This window comes from Andrena cerasifolii, chromosome 12 (assembly GCF_050908995.1).
Source record: "Andrena cerasifolii isolate SP2316 chromosome 12, iyAndCera1_principal, whole genome shotgun sequence".
In the NCBI taxonomy this organism is placed as follows: Eukaryota; Metazoa; Arthropoda; class Insecta; order Hymenoptera; family Andrenidae; genus Andrena; species Andrena cerasifolii.
The window spans coordinates 3,926,396-3,951,012 of record NC_135129.1 but is presented as its reverse complement, the minus strand read 5'-3'; the positions used below and the strand labels follow the sequence as shown (position 1 = coordinate 3,951,012).

The 24,617-nt window shown below is 38.3% G+C and overlaps 2 protein-coding genes and 1 long non-coding RNA gene across 3 annotated transcripts in view; 2 read left to right on the top strand and 1 right to left on the bottom strand.

The window, feature by feature from the left end:
* Dpr1 (defective proboscis extension response 1) overlaps nucleotides 1-2,268 on the top strand; it is a 709,894-nt gene extending 707,626 nt beyond the window's left edge. Inside the window, exon 7 of the mRNA XM_076823800.1 lies at nucleotides 246-2,268. The gene's annotated coding sequence lies outside the window, so the exon portion shown is untranslated. The remainder of the gene's footprint in view (nucleotides 1-245) is intronic.
* The window catches only part of Exu (maternal protein exuperantia), a 170,693-nt gene that overhangs the window by 101,934 nt on the left and 44,142 nt on the right, over nucleotides 1-24,617 (top strand). The window lies entirely within an intron of this gene.
* The window catches only part of LOC143375070 (uncharacterized), a 34,561-nt gene continuing 32,184 nt past the window's right edge, over nucleotides 22,241-24,617 (bottom strand). The window contains exon 3 of the long non-coding RNA XR_013086800.1: nucleotides 22,241-22,330. This is a non-coding gene — a long non-coding RNA (uncharacterized LOC143375070). The remainder of the gene's footprint in view (nucleotides 22,331-24,617) is intronic.

Genomic DNA, 24,617 nt, shown 5'->3' with positions numbered 1-24,617 from the left:
GACGTAAGTCGGTTCCAGTTTATTTTGCGAGACGGATGGTTAGGCAGAAAAATACAGAGGTGAAGCAATTTGCCAACTTGCTCGGCTTGCGCCGCTTTGGCCATCACGGTTCAAATGTTCGAGGAGACAAGACTTTACGCAAAGCCAGGTTGCAAAGCAGACTTTATTCATTACCAGAGTTAGAAGTCGCCAATATTTTGCCCGCTGTTATACAGCAGTGAAACGTAAATCGCAATTTCTGTTAGTTGTACCGCAACCTGTACGACCAAAGAAAAGGTGTCTCCGGCACACAGCAGACAATCCAATTTCTCCATCGAGGCTCGCGTCCGAAGAGGGGAGAACAACAAACAGTGACGAAAGCTCTTCGAGTACACTTTCCCATTCGTTTCGATCCTCGATACGCTTCTCAGTGTAGGGAGGATCATCGACGCAGGAACTCTTTCAAAATCGATTTCACATCGACGAGGGGAAACGAGCAACCCCATTTCTGTCAACGAGTGGAGGCTCTTGCGCGATTTTGTTCCCCTTCGCGCGTCATATTGAGCTCCCATTGAGCCCACGCACGCGGAGCTGCATCAACTATAGCCGGGGCAAAACATTCTGGCCGCTTAAAGCCAGCTGAGCGGCTCCCCCTCCCCCGCGACCCAGACCTAACCCCAACGCCGTTTCATTAGCCATCCGCTCTATGCTTCGTTCCCCCTCCACGCTCGGCGCAGCGCAAGAGAAACAGAAAGCGCAAGCACCACGCTTAGGTACACGCTTCCTGCCTCCCAAACCAGCAGGCAAACTGTCCCCGGCGCAAAAGCCCGGCTCGTGTCTACTGTGATTCACAATTCATAGTCGGCGACGTGATCCTTTGCCCCGGCTGTAGGCGTTCGCGTGTACTGTGGTGACAACGGAGGCAGAATGGCGGAAGCTGCTTTGCTCCCAGGAGCGACGGTTTTTTGGTGCGTCTGTAGAAGATACTGTTATCGAAACGTCGTCGTAGTACCCCAGGTTCGATGTATGTAATAAGCCGCAAATTACAGCGTTCTAGTGTCGCCGATGTACGGAAACGAACGGTATCAATGCAACGTTGTAAGCGGCGTTGCGCGATTGGCGCGAGAGAGGCAACGTGTGGACGTGTGCGTGACTTCTCGCTGTGTAAGTTTGCAAATTAGGGACGATTCCGTGCGTGCTATTGCGGCAGAGGGCGGCGATTATTTGCGAGCTGAGGATTCATTCATTTGGGGGGGATTATGCCAAACGTATTTAAAGTGTGCACGCTCATGTTCTGCGAGATTCGTTTAGGCATAGGAGCAAATTGAAGCTTTTTGTGGGTTATTGGTATGAGAATGAGAAGATTTAAATAGGTACCTAATTTTTATAGACATGACAACATGTTTTTATTGTATTTAGTTATTCGGTTAGTTTTGCGATATCTTCACAAAATTCTAATATTTATGCTTCATTTTGTAAGTTGTAAATATAAATACAATATTCATTAAAGCAAGCAGAAAAGTTTTAACTGGCGTATGTACAGTGGTGGTTAAAAGAAAATTTTGAAATATTTTTATACTTGCATTTAAGTGACTTTAATATTTTATTTTGGCTCTTAAAATTCGTCAAGTTTATCAGATTGTATAATAAGGTGTAAATTGTTATGCAACCCATATAAGTGGTTAATGCCACCTGAAATAACGGGGGAAAGATTGTATTTTCTTTAGGACGTACCTGGGTAATACTGGCCCAGTCTGAGATATTCCCTTCCCTTATGTAACATAGCGTACAAGATATATGAAGTTCCTTTTTACCTACATTTGTTACTTTTGTTAACACACACCTTTGAAACTTTCTTTTGATCGTCACTGTACGCTCTATGATAAGGTCTTACTAAAACGGTTTTCTAACACTTCGATGCAGACTTCAACTCTCCGTCGTATAAAATCATATAGACATTGAAAAATTACTATTTCAATTGATAGTGATACCTTGTAATCGTTACAACTCTTGGAAATTATTTACATATTCTAGATTATTAATTTGATTGCACGTGACGCATGGTTTAGTTGGAAATTCCTGCATAAAGAGTCTTAACAAAGTGTTGAAGAATGTGAGAGCATGTAATACGACAAACATTTGGTGATATACAGGGTGTCCCAAAATTGCAGGACAATCCTGATGCAAAAAGACATCGAAAAGTCCTTTACCGTTTTGAGATCCGAGGTTTCGTTCTCGAGATATTAACAGTTGAATATTAGCGGTACAACTTCCGAGCCGCGCAGTTTAAAGCCGAGTCAGCTGAGCGCGGTAGCGCACGCTGTCACGCACGCAGGAGGCGCGTGTAGGTACAAACCCACACGCATAGTGGAGCCGACCGCGTTGGTTCAAACCGTGAAAATGGGTTAGCGCGGTCGGCTCTTGCAGTGTGCGTACAAGCGGTCACTGCTCCGCGCTCAGCTGTTTCGGCTTTAAACTGCGCCGCCCGGAGGTTGCACCGCTAATATTCAACTGTAAATATCTCGAGAACGAAGCCTCGGATTCCAAAACGGTAAAGGACTTTTCGATGTCTTTTTGCATGAGGATATTGCATGTTCCAGGAAGTCCCGCAATTTTGAGACACCCTGTATGTGCCTCACAAAAATAAGACAGAAATGAGTGGCCTTCGGTTCTAAAGTTGCAGGCGATTTATCTGCTTCTTCTTTTGTCGCAGTTTTGGCGACAACACCATTGCCGATTTGAATCCCCTAAAATTATTTTTCACAGATATTCAAAAATCTTTATATTAATCTGCGCTGCATGATTTCGTAGACTTGTAACAGTGGGTAACAGGGCGAACTGAAAATAAAACTTCGTGAATCAAAGATTCCGATTTCCTTCCTTCGTTCCTTAAAACTTTGCTCGTTTGTAAAGAGAGGCGGCCGACATATCAGCCAAGTTTTATTTTTGGCTCGTTCTCAAGACCCGGAACCTACACATTTTTCAAAGAATCAGACGTTTCTCCGTTTTCTCTGATATCTTGATATCCATAGAAAATATGAACAATTGTTTCAGATAAAAGTGATATTTTATTACATACTTTATAAAACAGGGACAGTAGGGCAATCTTCCAATTGGATAAACATTCTAGACAGTTAATTTGAGTTGACCTAATTTAACAGCACCTTCATTATTCAATAAATTATTTACTAAAAAAAACAAGCACCTGAGAATTATAGAGTAGAAGTATTAAGGAAACAAAGTGGCAAAATCAGACAAATTGGAATGTTTCTGTCATTGGGTAGACCATACCTGCCATTAGCAATAACCTTACAAAGGGCAATGTACTAGCAAACTCCCCTCTGATTAAAAAGCGTACCTGTACTTTTTGTTACTTTCGTAACAGCATCTTGAATCAAATGTTTTCTTTTCATAGCTAAAAAATCAGTATTTAGCACTTAACCCCTTTGGTGCACCCACGAAAACAATTGAAGACTTTGCAGCAAGAAGAGGGTAGCACCAACTGTATTAACTTTTGGGATACTAATATAGACAGTGTTAACAAAATATTTTCTGATGTATGTTCGAAGTATTTCAACCACTTAAAATCTATATACGTATTAACATTGCAATACTCAGCCCTACTTCCAAGCAAAAATATCTTTTCTCTATTGCAGAGTGAATTTTCAAAAATTAGGGCTGCCCCTGGTTCCACCAAATTGTATAAAAAATCCACTTATCTCGGGTAAATAATTACTTTAAATACCATTATTATGTTACAAAATTCTGTATTAGTAAATACAATCATATCAGAAAACATTAATCTACACAATTTTAGAAAAGTGAAATATGCCTACTAACAAAAATCACAGCTTCCTTATAACTAGCACCAGTCTATTCAGATTTTTTTTATATTCAATGCTACTTATAACTCAATTTCAGCAAATTATGAAGCTGCCTCCCTTTTGCAGCAAAGCCTTGAATTATGAAGAAGAACCCTGACACAGAGACCCAGCTACTTGTAAGTCGTTTCCCTTGATGAATCCTCTGATGCATTTGATAGTAACAGGATACGTTACCAGAATGTGGATGATAGGTCGGGGCAAAAGGATTTTGCGCGAGCGAGCTTACGCCTTTCGTTTCCTTTTGTCCAGGAACGCGATGAGGCGCTTTCAGCTCTGCAACAAAGGGAACCGTCCTGCTATGTATTATTTTCTAACGCAAGGCGATATCGACGAGAGCTCCCCCCCCCCCCCCGCTGAAATTTGTATCCTTAGCGAAAGGAAATTGTAATATTACGTTACAACGTTCCACGGCGAGATACATTTTCGAGGGGCCCGCGGAGCCGAAAGCAAATCGAATCGTACGCTTCGTTGTATCTATATCGAATAAAATATATTATTCCGTTGTAGATGCCCCGGAGGACAATGCGAATTCTTGTCGCGATCCAAGGGAAACTAGGAAGAAACGCGAGGCAAGTTTCGGTAGCTTTGAATTGATAGTCGCTGTGTAGTCACGTTCTTCATTTTATTTTATAGTTTGCCTAAAAATTATGTTCGTAGAAAGATGGCCGAGAGGGAGAGTACCTGCTTCATACATTTGCGAACTTTTCACGCGCGATACTTCTGTGGCCCTCGACTGGTATTCTATTTAGGTACGTTCAGTTGTAGGTGACAGAGCTGGTTTAACCAAGACAAAGAGATATGCATTGCATACCGTTCGTAAGTATCAGGACCTCTTCGAGGGGTAATATTTTCTACTTAAAGACCGAAAGCGGAAATAATTATCAACATTTTTCTTGGTGTATTTAATTATTTATATATTGCGATTTCCATTCAAATGTAGCTCCAGTTCATCTTATAAAAACTGCAACCGGCAAAAAATTATTTCCAATAAATATCGTGGAAAGCTTTCGTCAGATTCAACACGACGATCTCATTAGATACCCAGAGAAAAATAAATTAATTGAAAAATTCTTAACCCTGTTACTCCTATTAAATAGGCTAAGTAGGCAGCAGCCTGGGGCGGCAAATTTTGGGGGCGACAAATTTGAGCGAAATAAATAGAAACAGATTTCACTTTTTATTTTTTTCATCGATAATAAACGCATAGATTTCTGTCCTAAATTAAAATGCCCATATATTTTCCCCAACATCGAAAGTGAGGGGTGATCTTTAAACACAGAGGCTTGGAAGAACCTCAAAAACAATTCACTTTTCTTTCACGAAGCAAATTAGCAATAACTCATACGTGACTTATCGCGTTGAATTGATTTTAAAATTGTCTGCACTCTTTTAAATTGAAATATTTGCTGATATTTCACGGAAAGGGGGGTCGACGGTTGTTACTCTCGCTAGCCTAGGGACGCCAAATCCCCAAACCCGCCCCTGCCTATTACACCCGAGCAACGTATCAGCTTCCAGAGTCGTTTCGCTGTTACGCGCGGTCCCGGCGCCAAATGTTTGCGAAATGAATGCTATAACGAATTGCCAATTTGAAGGGAATTCGAGCCGATCCCAGCGATCTTCTCTTTTTTGAATTTAGTCGAACATAGCGAACGAGAGTCGTGCACGCGAATAATGAATGACGCGCTATCAATTTTTGCGCGCGTAGAACACCCTTTCACGTTTCCCACATTCATGAGAATTCCAATGGTAGCCAGCACCGCGGAGAATATCGAGGGAATAAATTCATGGCGTGGCCGCGGAACCGCAGAATTTGCCAAACGTGGATTATTTCGAACTCTGATAAAACGATTCCTTCCCAAAAGATCGGCCGGGGAACCGCGGGATAACCGAGGGTTTTCGGCTTGCTCCCCTTTGGCTGAGTGCAGATGAGCGTGCCGCAATAGGGACGAAGTGAAATCGAGAGAAAAGCTTCCCTGACCTGTCCCTGAGGACGACTTTCTTCCTTAATGACGAGGACTTAGGCTGAATGCAATCCTTCACGGGGGTAACCGCTATTTTGCTTTGAAAATTCAGGTCAACTTTACAATTCACTTTTTGAATTGGTTAAGTTTCTTTTACTGAATTTTTTTAGTAGGTACGTATACTACTGTGGGTGGCCAAATTATTATACTGAAAAACAAAAGGTTGGAGATTTTGTAAGTTTAAGCGATGGAATATTTAATATCGCAAAAAATATTTAAAAAACGCATTTTAACGCTTGAAGTTTCTAGTTTTTGAATCAGGGATTCAAATTTTTTCATCTATTATGACACTGTTTTATCAAGATGAAGCGCAGGAAACGAAGTTTAAGAAACTTTTGCCTAGTTTGAACGTATGTGCGGGCTAAAAAAAAATTTTCTGGTAAATCCAACGAAGAGCTCTTATAGAGCAAACATTTCTCTTTAATTTAATTTTTTGGGGGTTTTGTTGTATCATTTTTATTGACCGAGTTATTCGCGATCAAAGTAAAAAAGGTACTTTTCACTTTGAATAACTCGCGAACTTATGATCGTTGACAAATTTCCATGAGTGTTTTGGAAAGCTAAGAAAGTTTCCTTTCAGAACCATTAGTTGCGAATTTAAGATTTTTTTTAATCGCATTAAATCCGTTTTAAAATGATGCCAACAAATTGACGAAAATGTTTTTATAGTATAATAATTTGGCCACCCTCTGTAATTGTAGGTACATTGCAGAAATAAAAATGATTGCATTGTATTAGTTTCATCTGAAGATATTTACAGTAGTGGAAATATTTATTGCATCCCTCTCAAATTTACGTAGTACGTACAATTCTCATAGGAATATTATACGTATCCAACTTATTTTAGCCAAAATAATGAGATAATGAGAATATTCTCCTACCACTAATAAATAATAAGAGAGGTATAAGTGATAACGTATTTAATTTTCGACTAATGTAATAAATATTCCCAGTACTGTATCGTCGAAGTCGATCTCTAGGAAGAATAGTTACAATATTTTATAGTTCACAAGATTCCTCGGAGTTTAATGAACGAATTTACTTGAATGTTCATAGTGTATTCTAAGATGTATTATCTATCGTGCGACCATGTGAAATAGGAAAGAAAGTCTCATTTTTAATCTACCTATCTCATCGATTTGAAGAGTTCCGACTAGGACACCTTCCGAAACAAAAGTAATTCCCTGAAACATTCGTGATCCTATGTCCATAAAGTTCGTGTTGCGTTACTCTAGTTTCAACGCTATTTTCAGAAATTTATTTAACGAAAACTATAAATGTATAGTGTATGGCGATTTGCCCGCATATTAAGGTATGTTTGAAGTGAATCTCAAAATTTTTTCGAGCATTTTCATCGAATATTTACGGAGTTATAGTCGAAAAACTACCGAGTAGCTACCGAATATTCGGTATTCGCCGAATGCCGAATATGTGGCTCCGCGTTTACACCGGTCTATATCTCGCCTTTGGAAACTTTGGTGGCCAAGTGCACGATACACGTACACTAATGCTTTTACCATCCTCTCGCGATACACGGGAAGAAAATTAAAGATCACGAGGCGCGATGGGATAGAAAACGAAGAAAGGCGAGACTCGTTTTACGACGGACATCAACGGCACGGATTGCGAATTTTACTGCGGAAGCCTTTGGAGAACGTTCAGTCGTTCCTTCGTGAGAATCCGCAGGAAGTGTCTTTGAGGCACAAAGAGGTAGCATTGTCTGATTGTTCTCTGGCGAAGTAACTGCATCTTGCGATTCGGTATATGAGCAACGGTGAAGAAATCGTTTTTAACCTGTTAACCAGGGATGTTAGAGTTGACGCGTTCATTCGATCAGCACGAGTTAAGGGAGGGTTGTGGTCTACAACATTTAAAAGATAAATCTCTGTTTATTTAGATTCTTTTGAAATTTTAATAGTCATAGATTGAATTTAGGAGGATTGTTGAAGTTATGCAAATTGAAACGTACCTGCACGACTCGGGTAATACAGTTTATTGATGAAGATTTCACTGATACAAGAATGTTGGAGAGGCACTTCTTGCATATTTATTGGCGAAGACGATAGTTACTTTTGAAGAAATATCCTTCATTGCAAAACATTTTCACTGTTTTACAGTATAAATGGTATAGAAGTTAATAAATTCATTTCTGTCTTTCAAGTAAATAAAAAAAATAAGTTAAAGAAATTTTTGTCGATATTATCGAAGAATAATTATTACCAAAATCATGGAGAATTAAAATCATTTCTTCTTTGATATTTAAAATAACACTATCATTTTATTTACAGTTCTCTACTAGCTTCTATTTTCCTTATCAATTATTACAATTCACATACCTATTAAACATCAATTTTGTACAGTAAAACCACCGACCTCTTCTCAGAATGCGAAAGACTTGTTATAATAAAACAATATAGAAGAGAATGATATGATTATTATTAATACGTAAATTGGCAAATGTACAAGTACAGAAATAAAAGTACCCCAATGGTATCTCGCAGAACAATAAACGTCACAATTCACGCAACAATGTTTACCCCAGAAATACCCACGAATGAATGAATTTCGTCGACTGTCAAACTAACAAAGACTCTTACTTGCCAATCACCAATGGTGATCCACCGTTAACTGTTCGACAGTCGCAATGGAGGCCAAGCAAAAATCGGATCGCCAAAGTAGCTCGTTCCACGAACATCACGGTTTCTGTAAGCGTGAAGGTATTGTATAATTGTTTATATTAATTACCCCTTCTACTATTTCACCGTTAAGGAAACGAACTATGTAGTAGCTTGCTCCTTGAATGAATAGCGCCATTCACTATCGTCAATATTAATATTTTTACAGTTCCCCCCAATGTGAAAAACGTGTTGGATGTGCTCATTAACTTTGCGAACAGGAATTTACATAACGAACATCGTACCTCCAGCTGAATTACGATACTCTGACGAACGTCGCCTGAAAATTTCAATTGCCTTCAGCTCAGTATCCCGATCGAAGCGTGAATTGCATCGCTTATTAATTTCGCGTTAATTTAACGACTCTCGCTGCGATGATAATTGAAGCAGACATTTAAAGGAAATTTTGTAGCGACGTTCGTATTTGTATGACACACGTATTTGTGTGAGAAAGTGCGAGAGTGAAACAACGACGTGGCGATAGAATTACTGTAGCTCCCCTGGAGAATATGTGAGGTAGGGAAATTTTTGATTATTTCGGGAAGTACGAAACTCGAGAAAGGTACCTTTAAACTCTTCAACCACGTCACTTGGATCCAAGTTGCAGGCGAAGACCTTGAAAAAAATAATTAATTTACTAGAAGCGTGTCTGTTCATGTGAGAAGTAGAAGAATGATGATTTTGTAAAAAGTTTTGGTGGAATTACGACGCCCAAACGAACGAAAATCGAAATCACATTTTATGCTTAATTCCTGCGCGCTCTGTTTCCTCCGTGTTTCGTTGGATGAAATAGCAATCGCGCCCGGATACGGGGGAGCAATTCGTTGATGAATTTGTTGCCACGTTTTGACTTGTCAGTGACGTTTGTTTAAACGCCCGTCATAAACGCATTTGAACGAGAATTTGTCATTGCGCACGATGGTTTAGACGACGATACATTTGCTCCGTATCTGAAAACATCCGCGAAATTGGAAATTGTTTAAACGTCCGCAAATATTCGCGCTTTTCATATTTCCATTACGGGAAATATTCCAAAAAACATTTTAGAAACAAAACATGTGTATGCTGTTTGCTGTTTTGCTTCCTATATTAAGTATTACTGTTTTTATTGCAGTGCGTTAAAATTATGAATACTAGAAGAGTTTTATTAGTTTTTTAGGTTTCGTAATTTAATGTGGTTTTTAAGAAATTTTGTATTCATGTTCAGAAATGAAATACGAAATTTACACTAAATGGCACTTTGTATGTTACAATTAGAATTTTATTGAAAAGCGATGAAATTCGATGCAAGTATTTAAAATATTATTCGATACATTTTTTGCCAATTACTTTATAAAAAATTCAAGAATTTAATTATAAACTGCAAGCGCATTGTTATGGTATTACATTTCATGTAATAACATAAGTTTTTGCTTCGTGTAAAATATGTGTACTTAACGTAAAATTCCGATTGTTGCAGAATAATATTTCCAATATTACGGAAAACAGAGATTTCTTTTCAATTTAAGGAGAGGTTAATCTGAAGATTAAATAAAATAAATTAATTTAAATTAATTTGGAAATTTAAAAATTATCTTCAATTAATTTAAATTCTACATTTGCTTCGTCGTTTTCATTATACTCCGCATCTACAGCAATTAATATTAACATATTACGAATATTTCGTAATCGCAAAACTGCAGATATAACGATTTTCCCATCACAATTCAACGCAACAATGCCACATTGTTGAAGTGCGCGCACTCTGTCTGATTTAAATCGTTATTTCGATTTTCATTCATCTGGATTCAGATTTAACACCAACGTACGATCGTCCCTTTTCGTTTGATCGACCGTCAATAAAAGAGTGATACGAAAATGAGCGTGAGAGAGAAAGAGTGCGAAAGAATGAACGAGGAAGAAGACAGAGAGCTTGTAAGAAGAGCGTTAAGTAGAACAAGAATGTATTAAAACTCCAAAGGAGATACATACCAAAAGGCCAGACGTCGACGTAGAGAAACGACGTCCACCGAATTATCCCCCCCCCCCCATCTACACCCCCAGCTCCTTAACAAAATTCTTTCTACTACCGAGTAAGTGTTAACATAAAGAAAACTTTACCCTGAACTGCTACCTGTAGCTGTGTTATCCCAATGTCGAAACGCAGCGAAATTCTCCAAGTGCCATCACTGCAAATTTTATACCGTGAAAATTCGTCTGTCCCTTTTACGCGTTAACAATTCCCCAGCTATCGATGATAATCGAGTTACATCGAACTTTCTATCTCTGATGGGGCAACGTGAATTGTCACACGTTCAAATCTTTCACATATTTATATATTATATAAATTATTTTTATTAAATTAAGTATTATTATTTAAAAATATCTATAATATATGATATATGATATATTATATATTATATATTATATATTATATATTATATATTATATATGATATATGATATATGATATATGATATATGATATATGATATATGATATATGATATATGATATATGATATATGATATATGATATATGATATATGATATATGATATATGATATATGATATATGATATATGATATATGATATATGATATATGATATATGATATATGATATATGATATATGATATATGATATATGATATATGATATATGATATATGATATACGATATACGATATATGATAGCTATGTATTTTTCTTTTTGCTCTTCTATATCCAGAAAACACGAAGTTCACCATATTCTCCCACTGTGTCTCAAAGTCTCAGATCTTTATCTACTTTTATGAAAAATGCATCATGTAAAAGTTTACTTGCGGGAAATAAGTGTACTGTTTATGGTTTCTTTGTGTGTTTCTCCTTTTAAATGAAACATCTTGAAACGGGATACCACACGATCAATCGTTCTTCGCGCTCTTCCTCGTTACTCGATCAGAGCTGGAGAGTCACCGAGGGATTTCAAACGTGGGTGAACAGCCAGCCGTAGTGGTGTTAATGTTCGAGGGGAGAATGGCGTCAGTTCAGGGTAACGAGAAGAAAATGGAAAGCGTAAACCGCAGCGATAAGATGTAGGAAACTCTGTGTGTATGCCACGTGACTTTGCGAACTCATATTGTTTACACCGCCACTAACAGGTGAATCGAAACTGTGTTCCCTTTCCGCATCCTTTCAGCATGTATTGTTTTCACACGATTCTCGAGGCATTCTTGTACATAATGTTTTACTCTTGTAAATAAATTATCCATACGATCCAGAGGTACCGATTACTTACTTCTACATACCACCTCGTGCCCTTCCCACATTCTGACAGTGCAGCCACTCGAGGGATGTAATTGCAGGTAAAGTACAAGAGAACAACATTTATTTTCTCTGACCGACCAAACGAAGATAAAACAGCTGCTGAGATCAGAAGTTGTGAGTATTGTTACTATATATCGAGTCGCTAATGACCCAACTTAGAAGTTGGTGCAACTTAAAATAACTAAATTAAAAAATTATATATTTGCAGGTCGAAGGTTCAGGTCTTTTATTTTAAACTTGCTTAATTACATACGTTTGAACTGTATCCAGCTGTAAGCAGTTGCAAATAAATGTCTCCATTTCAGTTGAACGGCGATTTCCTATTAAGTGTTTCAATCGAATTCTGCGCAGCTCGTTGCGCAAATAAGAATGTAACTGAAACACGTGAATATGAATGTAACTTTGAAAATACTATTTGAAGATTTGATATTTTCTATTACGAATTGAAAATATCAAATTTTATATGTGCAGGCACTTAATCCCAAGATCACTTCTGCCAAGTTTGCCTTCTGGGATTATTTCAGAGCCCTTTAAACATTTTACTCAGTTGAAGTTCGATAAATGTGTGGCGCGTGCAAGAAAATCAGTAATATTCGTGGGAAATAATGATATCATTCCGCCTGTAATAATTGCAATAAGTAAATATATAATGAAACGTGTAAACCGAATCGAATTTACCAAGCGAACAGGAACTGATACATCTGCGTGCAAGTGGCTAACTTTGAATTATTTCATAATAATAGTTTCTTAGATCCTATAACAAATTCAGAAGTTTTTTTTTAAATTAAATTCTTTTGTGGCAGCAATGACTGACTTAGAAATTGTGAACAGTGTTTCGTTTCGTGTCAAGGCAATGGAAGTAATTAATTTTCCAGATGAGATTTAGATAAGAGAATGTAAATGCGTTATTTATTAATTTGAAAGAGAATTCACGGTATGGTTTTATTTCAATAGTGGGAAGTTTAATATTCTCTATGAATCTGGCCCAGTGCGTTCTGCATATTATTCGCTGGCGAGGAAATTGTAGGAGAAATTACAAATTTTGTAAATGAAAGGTAACTGCGAAAAATGTAATATTGTGTATATTTAAATCTCTGCAAGTGGGCAGAGTATTTTTTCCCCCGTTTCCAATCAACTGTTACGTACGCACATAATATTACATTGCATTCGAATGCAGTTAATTTCGTATATTTGTTGCATGGCAATGTAAAAAATAAATAAATTGGAAGATAAATAAGAATGATTAAAAATAAGAGAATTCCTACATATGTTCACATTCAGCAAAATATCGTATATTAAATTATAATCCTTTATAATATTCCAGCGAGCTTCGAAACTTTGAATTTATAAAAGGGGGTCGTTAATAATCATTAACTATTAGTTAGATATCCTTCAAAGTAGAAATATCAAGAAATCGAATTTATAGGAAAATACATTCAAAAATTCATCACACCTTCCTTTTATCACGTACAACACCATGCATGACTATTGAAAATAATAGAAAAAGATTTTCAAACACATGAGCTATCATTTCCTTCCAAAGAGATGAAAGAAAAATTCTGATTAGAATCAAACGTCGGTGAAGCTCGGTTGATGAATGTCCAACGTTCAATAAATGCTCTTTTAAATTTGCAGACGAAGATAATTGCCAAGCGTACAGTAGCACGTTAGGAAACGCAACACACGGCGTCGTTAATTGAAAAAATAAAGGAAGGAGAAGAGAAGAATAAGGAGAGACTGTTACCAGTGGGGTGATTTGCACAGTTCAGAGGTTTCTTTTTAGAGGAGGCGGGCGGCATTTCGACTTTAAAGGCACCTCAGAGGGCCGATTGTGATTCGGAAGTAATAGAGGAACTGGAACGAAGGCGTAGGTCGGGAAGATCGATAGGTCTGACCCCGATGCGCTTGAACTTTTCTTGGCTTTCATAGTATATTTAAGGATGCTCGTCCTCGGCTCGCGAGCCACCTTCGTCGTAGATGCAATCCCAAAATACCATCATTCGGACGATTAATTTCAGCTTCCCTGCGAATCAGTCTCTCTGGAACAAAAATAGTAGACTAAATAATTTAACCCGGTGACTAAATTTCTGTGCAATTCAATCACTTCGAAGGAAAGCTTGTTTAAATAAAAGTTAAATAGCAGGGTGAAACACTTTTTTTTACTTGGGGGTTATTAGCTACTATATTGCAATATTTGCATAGCAGTTTTGTTGTACAGTACTATATTATACTTATATAATTAATTTTTAAAAACTATAAGAGGCTTTCTAGTCCTTTTTCGTTGTTCAGGGTTGTTTTTAGGTGGTTTGGAATGTTGTGGTTTTTCCCTTTCGTTCTCGTAGGTGAAACACTTATGCCTTTCTAATATGATGCAAGGAAAAATTTAATAATTTTACGTCCATCTCTGATTGATTAGAATTCAGCTTAAATACCATTCTATTTGCATCAGACTTGCCTTTAATGTGCACTGTCGCAAAAAGAAATAAATAGTTTTCCCTGGAAATTCTCCATGTGTTTTGATTTACTTTTATTAATTAAAATCATCCAAAACTGGGGAGAGCTACAGCTCCATCAAGAGTGTAATGGACACAGAGGAAGAAGTGAGCTATCAGTTTAACGAAGCATTGAGCTAATTGTAAGAGGTAGGTACACCGTTGCTGGCATTTCTGTAGAGTGTTTCTATGGAGTCTGATCTGAACTGGTGCAGAAACTATTTAGCAAGAATTCGGACTGATACTGGATTGTCTCTGACTTGCTACTGAAGTAGTAATGAACTGCAATTGAAATCGAACGAGACTGAAACTTGAACTGAAGTAGAATTGGATTCAGACTGAATTTGTAAAAATTGCAACTAAAGTGATATCGGATTTCGAAGTTACGATAAGCTCGCACAGGCCGTTGCAGTAAGTACTCAAAGTCTTTTGGAGAAACAGTAAGGACGATAATATAGGACCAAATTCCATCTGGTAATTGGGCCATTTTTTCATAAAAAATTCCACCAGTGTATTTAAATTTAAAACTGTGTATCTGAAGCTGGTTAATAGCGTATGGAATCATTCTACCCACAGTGTACACTGCACGCATTCTCGTGATATGTATTTACTACTTTCGCATGTAATTATCACAGTTCCGTGTTGAATTACCTCCCCTGACCGAATACAGAGGAATGACGAACCAACTTTCCCTCCCAGTTAACTGTTCGCACTCCAAGTATTCCTCTCACGCACACCAAAGTTTAAACAGACGTTACACCGGTGTTTGCCAACCTTTTTTGAGTCGCCATCCCTTTTTAACCAAATACCCTACCCACCCCCATATAAGGTAAAGTAAATTTAATAAGAAAACACATTAAGAATAGGTATTTCAGAACATAATTCTAATTTAATAATTAAAATAAATAAGTGCTTAAATTCGCAGTAAAAATAATAAAAATAAATAAGTAAAAATAACCGCGACGGCCCCCCGGAAAACACTTCCCGACCCACAGGTTGAGAACCACTGTGTTACACACTAATGTAATTAAATCTCGTAAAAAAAAGACAATTCGTGATTAGAGTCGGATGAATTATTTAGTCTGAAATCACTATACTACATTTTTCCCTATTCCAGAACCCTGTATTTAATAAGTGCACAATTTAACAAAAGGGATCATTTAATGAATTGGAAGCAAAACTTCTACACCCAGGTACACTGTTGAAAATCTTTAACCTGTTAACCGGCGAAGGCGAGTTACCTCTACATTTGAAAATGCATCTTGGGCAACTTGTCACTAGTACTAAAAAAGCGTGCGTTGCGAATGAATGCAAATATCATTCGTTTCGTTATTGCCACTTCAGGAACAGTAAGAAACTTCTAATGTTTCTTCGTTTCATTTTTCTTGTTTTCTTTTGCCGTTTTTAACAAATATGGCTAGTGAATTAAAATAAAAATTCATAAATTTACATAAATTTACAATAAAATACATAAATTTACTAATAATATTTTTGGAGTAAATTGTTTACTTATTTATCAGTGAATCATTCCGCGAAATAAGATTAATAAGCTTTTCCCTTTAAGATAACGTAAGAAATTCGCGATCTCCTCCCCTCTAAAAAAGCCTTACGTAATTTAAGGGAGAAATCCTATATTTTGGACTAAAAACATAACAAACTGTGGGATTTTTTTAAAAAGAAATTAGCGATCCGATTTGTCTGAAATTTGGATCATGTTTTCATGCATCTTTGAAGAAGTTGCAGTTTTTTTTTTATTAATTTTGAACCACAAATATAGGAGTTATACATGATCGATCATCGCGCAGAATACCGATGAGTTATATACTTCTTTTGTTACATAGAAACTTGGCGCCAAATTGGATAGCAATAATTAAGCGTCCAGAGCTTTCAGTTCGAAAACCCACCACTCTCTTCAATAAATTCTTTTGTTTTATTCTAGTTCCCCAACCTGAAGCTACATATGTATAAACTAAAACGCCTGCGAATTTTGCGCGTCGTTTAGGTGGATCATGCATAACTCCTATAGTTATTATTAAAAATTAATAAAAAAAAACCTACAACATCCTCAAGGACGCATAAAGACATGATCCAAATTTCAGACAAATCGAATCGCTAATTTCTTAAAAAAAAAATCCCCCATTTTGCTATGTTTTTAGCCCCAAAATAGGATTCCCCCGGGAGCAAAATTCAAATTCGACAGACCTCGCGTGGCCCAGTTCGCCGGACCCGCGGAACCTGCATCCAGAGGCATTTCCCAGCGACGGGCAAACAAAGGGTTCCCGCAGAAGAAGCGTTACACGCACCGAGCACAAAACCAAACAAAAAGGTCAACAGACGGGCCGGCGTGGCGGGGGCGGCGTAGTGGTGAAGACGGCGATGAAATATTCTTGCGCACAATGAGCCACCTTAATTATTCCGGCCGCGATGAATGCTAATTCATACATTTCCCGCGAGCTGTAAAGAGGAGCCGCGCAGACACACTCGGGCCAGCCTCGTATCCTACATTCGACACTGCAACCGGCCCGGTATTGTTTGAAGGCCAAACGTAATTAACGACGTTAATCAGCCCACTTCAAACCCGTCCCCTCCATTTAATGAAAGGACACTGTGCCGAGGCCCGCGCGGCCGCGACGGAACCGGATTTTTGAACATGCCGCTGGCGAAGTTGGGACGGATAGCGAGTTTACAAGTGATGCTTCAGCTAACGCTAATTCGCGTGTGAAACACGGAATTTCGTAGCGAGGCTCTGCCAACGCAAATTCGTTACAGCCGTATGTTTTAATGGAATCGTCGTTTCTGGCCATTTTAAGTCACTGACACCGACGTGTCGGGAGAACGAACGTTTAGTAGGTGGCTTTTGTTGTACAGAAACCACTACGTTCATTTAGTCATTAGTAATTTCGTTGAACTGAGATTGTGGAAGTTGCTAGCTTCGTTCGAGATGAAGGTTTTTCTTAGGGACGTTGAATGGATGTCATTTTGAGGCTCGCAGGTATCACATTCTTTGTGAATTAGAACAGCTGACTGTTATATACCTACCTGTGGGCAGTTCGACAAGAAATTTTGCTTTGTGCAACAGTCACCACAAATTTGAAATCGGCATCCTCAAAAACTATTATATCACCCCGACGTAGATGTTTTCCTTCGCGGAAAACATTAGTCCGTTTCGATACTGTACTCTGCCAGTAAATAGGTCCGCAAAGCGGTTTAGTATTCTTTACTACCTCTGGTTGAGTACCATAAGCTCCTGGGACCCTTTTTTCTAAATCCTATGTGTTCCGGGAATAGTACGTTGCAATCTAGATAATTAACGAGATTGCGAAGTTTATAACGAAGCAACAGCTATGTTCGCACGACACGCGCGTGAGAAATATCGGAATTTTTCTTTCGAGGTTGTGAGGCCCGATTCAGCTGGAGGTACGCGTGTAGCCGGACGATCTATCACCCCCCAAATTAATAATTTCTGCCTCGCTCTGAGCCCCCCCTTTGTTCCCGTAAGACGGAACAGCTATGCAGGTCGCGGGGCAATAATCCTGTTACGATTTTACATTCTGCTATGTTCTCGGAACAGTTCAGTTTTTCGTTATGATACACTCTACTTATACTGCGTTCCACTTTAGAGTAGACTCGTTCGGCGCGGGGATATGCTGTTGATTGGTGGGAAACCGGCAGGGAAAGTGCTACGACCAATCGCGAAAGTGCTACCAATTGCGTTGTCAGATCCGTGGGAGCTGCGCAGATCAGTCGCAAATCGGTAGGGGTGTAGGTCTACTCTTATATGGAATGGAGTTTAGGTACATTTTCGTTGAGCCCAACCACTGAGGACTCATCGGTGATCAGTCCTGATCAGTCCATCGTTCCGCTGAGCGACACTTGGGAGGGTAGCGATATCTGTAGCAACTCAACACGTCCCGTAAAAGTAGCGGAATTTATTTCAGCTACAAAACATGGCGACCGATCACTAAACGTGTTGAGAAGTGAGCAACTCAGCGGTAACGTTCAGCGAAAAATCTCTGAGCGGCTGCTCAACGGTTGAGTCCGCTGAACGCGCCCAGTGATTAAGGTGAAGTAGAAACTGTCGCCATTGTCGCCAAGAAGTAAAAAGACAAAGTTGATCGAGTTCGAAATTTTGCAGAATCAACGGAAGCCTCTGTTAACCAAACACGATCAGCCCTTCTCCTCAGTTGGTTTAACTGGTTTCACTCCATCTTCCGCAACGAACTTTAGAAGCTGAGGCACTACCTCGCCGTATCGAAAGGTACGCAGAAAGCCGCAGAATTTCGCGGCATATGTGGTATCACGAGGCTTCGGCACCCGCGGCGTTCAAAGGGCTCGTTCCCAGCGAGAATATACGTGAGATATAGCGCGTATGTACGGGACGTATCGCGCGTATGTACGGGGCATATCGCGCGTATCCTTAAACCGCTTCGGGGGCAAACAATGAGAGCGGAAAGGAACGGTCACGAAGCCACCAAATAACTGGAGCGTACAAGGGTACGCCTTTTCAATATCGTCGAGATATCCTTTCCACGAAGCCACCTCTGTCAAAGTATTATTTTCCCTCCGCTTCATTTCTTATGTCCCTTAAGGGAGTAGACACGGGTAATGCAGCGCGCTGTATACCGACAACAATCTGGCCCGAAACATGGGTTCGGGATTTTTCGTTTTTCGTCCTTATATGAGCAGATTTGGGGCTGGGCGAGGTCTCATTCGAAAGAGGAAGGTTCAATGCGGAGCGCTCTGCTCATGGTTCAACGAGATTGTGTTGATATGTAATAATATCAGTGTCCAAAGTAAAGCAAAAGTCGACAAAATATACCCGCAGAATCCAAGCATTTTTAGGTCACTAAAAGAGTTTTGTGACTCAAACGGTGAGCAGAGCGCTCCGCATTGAATCTTCTTCTTTCGAATGAGACCTCTCCCAGACCAAAATCTGCTCATATAAGAACGAAAAACGAAAAATCATGACTTTGTAACAGGAGAACATGCCGTCGAAAGAGATGGCACAAAGTAACGTCTCCGGAGAACAAATCAAAGAGCGAGAAGTGGCGCAGATGTTTCGAGAGAGTGACTGTTCTGAAATTTAGTATACCTCTTTCCACTTCATGTTCTCCTGATATATTGGCCAAAATCTGGCGAAAATTTTCAGAATGCACAAAATTGGGCTTTGTAACAGGAGAACATGCCGTCGAAAGAGATGGCACAAAGTAACGTCTTCGGACAGACAATCGAGGATGCCTTCGAAGCTGAAATTCAGAATACCTCTTTTCGCTTCATGTTCTCCTGATACCTGGGCCAAAATCTGGCGAAAATTTTCAGAATGCACGAAATTGGGCTTTGTAACAGGAGAACATGCCGTCGAAAGAGATGGCACAAAGTAACGTCTTCGGAGAGAGAATCGAGGATGCCTTCGAAGCTGAAATTCAGAATACCTCTTTTCGCTTCATGTTCTCCTGATACCTGGGCCAAAATCTGGCGAAAATTTTCAGAATGCACAAAATTGGGCTTTGTAACAGGAGAACATGCCGTCGAAAGAGATGGCACAAAGTAACGTCTTCGGAGAGAGAATCGAGGATGCCTTCGAAGCTGAAATTCAGAATACCTCTTTTCGCTTCATGTTCTCCTGATACCTGGGCCAAAATCTGGCAAAAATTTTCAGAATGCACAAAATTGGGTTTTGTAACAAGAGGACATGCTGTCGAAAGAGATGGCACAAAGTAACGTCTTCGGAGAGAGAATCGAGGATGCCTTCGAAGCTGAAATTCAGAATACCTCTTTTCGCTTCATGTTCTCCTAATACCTGGGCCAAAATCTGGCGAAAATTTTCAGAATGCACAAAATTGGGCTATGTACTAGGAGAACATGATGTCGAAAGAGGTGGCACTAAGTAAAGTCTTCGGAGAGAGAATCAATGATGCCTTCGAAGCTGAAATTCAGGGTACCTCCTTTTGCTTCGTGAAAAATAATACAGCTAAAATCTAAAAAAAAAGTTAAGAGCTATGATCATATGAACTTGCCCCTATTTTCGGGTTCCTAGAGATGATCCTTTAACTAATGTGAAAAGTGTAGTAATATTAATGTGTCTTCATTTTTACTGCACAGAGAAAATGTACAAAATTGATGTAAATACGTATGAACAAAAAAACAGAGAAAAGATAGATACGTGAGAGCAGAGACGGGCAAAAACTTTATTTGAAAATAAATGTAGAGTAACGAATAAAACTTAAAAAATTATTCGTCACCTGTCGAATAAAGTTAGCCCGGGTTAACTTTAACACGAGCCAGAAAATTATTCGACATCGAATAAAGTTAAAGTTAAAGTTAAAGTTAAAGTTAAAGTTAAAGTTAAAGTTAAAGTTAAAGTTGAAAAATTGATTTGACGCTCAAGTTGAAACGCTCGACGGATAAAAAAATTAAGTTTATTCGTCGAATACAAAAATTAACTTTACACGTCAAATAATCTAAAGTTAAAGTAACTTTTATTTAATCCCGTATTTAAATAATTCTTTATTTGGTTAATGCCCAACTCTGTTTTAGAGCCACGTGAAAAGCCACGTGTCGGCGAATATAATTAACTGAAAAGTAGGAATGCTGCCTGCCTTATCGTCTATGCTTCTGTGCTGCGCGTCTATGCGTCTGTTATCCACCTTAGGGGCCCAGCTTAACGCACAAACGAAAGTTCGCTCTAACGAGTTCAACCCCCTGAAATTCCTAATCGTTTCGAGGCCGTCTCGCGCGCTGCTCCCTTCGCCGATCCCGGAATCGATTCATCCCGTCTCCAGACCTGGCCGTGGGATTGTACCAGGACAACGACGTTAAGGTTAGCTATGAGGCACGGCCTCGTTACGTGCTCGCGAGCATATAAAGGTGCTTAGCTAACCGTGCGAACTGCCATTTCAAATCAGCAGGGAGGAGTTCTCGCATATGTTCGAAACGATCCCGCCACTTTGATCGACGAACCGCGAACGCGCAATGTTACGCAAGCCTCTTCTGATGTCTCCCTCCCAGAAATTAGATTACAACGACGCCCGCGCGACGTTCAATTAAAGAGACAACATTCGCGCTCCCCAGTGAACCTCGTTCACCCGGATACCTTGTACGGTTCTTTTAACATTTTCATTGGCGGACGCATTTCGACGACCGGGCCCTAGAGGGCTCACAGTGACGCAATTAAAGTATAATGTATTTCGCCAACGAATTTCAACCCCTTGGGGAGGGGTGTGTGGACTGAGGGGAGGGGAAGATTAGCCGGCGGAACCTAAGGCAAAGTGAAACACTTAAAATTTAATGACACAAAAATCATAAGAAATCATAGAAAGCAGCATATTTTTTTTAACACATTGTATTATAAACCTTTGTTTCTTAATTCCTTGATACAAAAGCTCACTAGCTGGAGGAAGTGAGAAATAAGTCATGGAAAATCAAATATTTTTATTGAATACGAGCTTATACCAAATATGTTACGACTTAATTGTGAAAGAATTGGAAAGTAAGACTTTAATTTTAGAATATGAAAAATTGAAAAGAAGGGAAAATACACTGAATGAAATAGTAGGTACGTTAAAAACTGACTAAAATTATAGGAAAGGGACACGAAACAATTTATTATATTGAATTACGTCTACTCTGATTGACACAGAACTTTCTATGCAGTGTTAATATTTTAACTGACACCGTGAAAAACTCTCTGCAAAAAGTGGAGTGTAGGCAAGGTGAATGCGTGAAAAAAAAACAGCAGAGTACCTCGGTGCTGGTGATGATGTTCCTTTGAAAATTCCTGCGAGTCTAAGTTGAAGTTTTTATGACGCGTTGTGTCTCTTTTTTTCAATTTTAAATTACCGTGTAGAAGATTAATTTACAGTAGAAGTACTTTACTGTAAGTACTTTCGTTTATCACTTCTGCATGCCACTTGGCCACTCCATGCTACACTCCTTTTAAACCTCGGCGGTATCCGGGTCTCTGCGGACCCTAGCGTGACGTTGTCGAGCGTAAATACTAAATGGTAATAGAGAAATTCTCAGAGAGTGAAAAGCTGAATTGTAAATAGAAAAGGAACGTCCACTGTGCGTATAGTAGGACATTTACTACGGGTCAAAAAAGACCCTGGGGCAGACTCTAACGATGGATAATGAGGATTAAATGGTGAACGAGCACGCTGAATATGAACAATTTTGGGAGGGAATATGGCAGTGGCGAAAATTTAACAGCAAAGTAGATGGAAAACGATGAGTATGAAACTGTAAATAAATATCCATTCTCTCCTAGAACTTGATGGAAACAGTTCAAGAAATTCTGCATGTGACTTATATTATAGAATATCATATTATTATAGTGAAGAGTAAGGGATCTTCGCTACTATAAAAATGATAAAAGAATTTTAGTTTCTTCTTTAATTCCTCGTGTTACTTGAATAATTGCACATTAATAGCTACAAAAACAAATTTCAAAAAGCATTTTTAATAAAGTTACTGTTAATATTTTCCTTGCAGGGTTGATTACTCATTGATTTCAGGTAATTTAGTATCTAGAGTGAAGGAAAAGAAAATTTCAACCCTTTGATCGTTTTAATGGACCCAATTCAAAATTCTGCCATAAGAAAACTGATTAATCTTTAAACTCTTAAAAAGCAGATCTATGAGAAAGAGGGCTTCAGGATTAAGAATTGCGCTTTTATATTCGCTAGTCATAGGACTGTCGATTATATTTTCTATATTTAATGACGCAAGTATATGTTTCTATCTAGCCAGACCCACACCACCACGTAATTATTTCTAATAAAAACAACGCTAGGGGTGGTAATTCTCCCCGAAAGCAATTACAGTGCCGAGAAATTAAATTCAAATAATGTCACAGCAAACACTCACGAGAGTTTCCCATCATACTGGGAACGTTAAATTTAATTATTTGTAATTAAAGACAAAAATTCGTGAGCGACTGTGCTCTACCTTCGAGTGTCATTAAATTGTAAGGAAATTAAATTCAAACATTATCAAGGAACATCGTTTTGTGGGACTAAGAAGACTGAGTTCTACAAACTTTGGTAGAAACAATGTAGAAAGAAAGCAGAGTTTTATGCGAAAAATAAGTCTACAGCAAAAAGATGTTTTGAGTTTTCGAGAAATTTTCTGTCGAATTTAAAATATTACACGTACCTACTGAATGTCGCGAATTATTATTCTTTCATCGACAGTGGCAGATTTGATAGAAAAATTATGATTTTATTCAAACACTATATTTTTTTCTGTACTACTACACTTATCCCGTTTTTAGTAAACTACATCATTTTCCCGAGGAAATTGGACCCCTCAGAACGTTTGCAACCTGGTCATTTTTTCTTAAATCCGTCACTGGTCATTGACCAAATTAATTGACAAAGAGAATATTTTATCAAATATGGGGGAATACTAATATTAATCCTGTACTATAAAGCCCTACCTCCTACGTTACCATTTTATGTAATAGTTTTAATTATGCTTCCAGAGATGAAGACAAACAACTCCTTAACAATAAATACCTTCACAACTATTAATAATTGTTAAAACTTAAAAGTAAATGTTACGGGTTCGGTCTATTTTTAAGAGATTAAATAAAAGCTATTGTGCAAATTTTAACTTAATTCAGTCACTCTCCAACCGACTCGTACGTTCGCACGTTTAACACGAGCCAGATTTATAAAAGCAGACGCAGTTTTCTTCCTGATTTAATTATTTCCTTGTTAATGGTCGCAATGCCGACCGAAACGTTGGAAATTTAATCTTAAAATTTGCACAATAGCTTTTATTTAATCTCTTAAAAATATACCGAACCGGTGCGCCGATAATATTTACTTTTAACTTTTAAAAATTCTTTACGGTCGAAATCCTAAATCATTTTATTTATTAATAATTGTCTACGTCCAAAACCATATATCATCACCTTCAGTACTTCAAGCCCCACTACAAGCAAACTCCCTCCTTATAGCAATACAAACGGATAAAAAAAAAGGTGAACAAAAAGTGTGGTGGGGATATTTATTAATTTTTGCATAATTTTCTACAAAATTTTTTTCTGAAATTCTTTATCGCTATACTGTAGAATCTCTAAAATCATAAAACCTTGAATTAAACTTCGTTCCTATATCTTTTGTGGTTTCACAGATATTCAGAATAATATGAAAACCAGAGTCGGACATTAACTAAATAAAAAATTATTTAAATAAACTTAATCCGGATTAACTTTATTCACCACACGACGAATCATTTTTATAACTCTTATTCGTTATTCAAAATGTTTATTTAAATAA